This window comes from Nematolebias whitei, chromosome 4, assembly GCF_014905685.2.
Source record: "Nematolebias whitei isolate Nwh7 chromosome 4, NemWhi1, whole genome shotgun sequence".
NCBI classification, from domain to species: domain Eukaryota; kingdom Metazoa; phylum Chordata; class Actinopteri; order Cyprinodontiformes; family Rivulidae; genus Nematolebias; species Nematolebias whitei.
The window spans coordinates 52078266-52078932 of NC_056501.1; positions in this window are offsets into that span (position 1 = coordinate 52078266).

Consider the following 667-nt stretch of genomic DNA (forward strand, 5'->3'; position numbering starts at 1 on the left):
TGGGGCGGCTGTGGCTGAGTGGTTAGAGCATTCGTCCTCCAATGCGAGAGTTGGTGGTTCGAATCCACCAGCAGTCACATGCCAAAGTGTCCCTGGGCAAGACATTGAACCCCTCATAGCCTCAGATGTGTGTCCCATCAGTGTCTGAATGTGATCTAAAAGCTCTGATTAGTCTCTTTAGAACGATTTGTTCAATTATCTTTGTTGAGATCTAGTATAGAGCTGTATGAATGGATAAATAAGGCACAGATTGTTGTAAAGAGCTTTGAGTATCTTGAAAGATAGAAAGGCGCTATATGAGTACAGTCCATTTATCATATATAAATATACAGTATATATATATATATATATATATATACAAAATTAAAGGGAACACTAAAATAACACATCCTAGACCTTAGTTAATTAAATATTCTCCTTGACACACTTTATTATTAGCACAGTGGAATTTACTGAGAAGAAAATAACACAAAAATTATCAATATAAATCAAAATTATTACACCATGGAGATCTGGATTCAGATTCATATTCAATATGAAAGTGGAAAATAACAGGACAGGCTGATTCAACGTCAGTGAATCTTCCTCAAGACTAAATGAGGCTCAGTGTGTGTGTGGCCTCCACGTGTCTGTAGAACCTCCCAACAACACCTGGGCATGCTCCTGA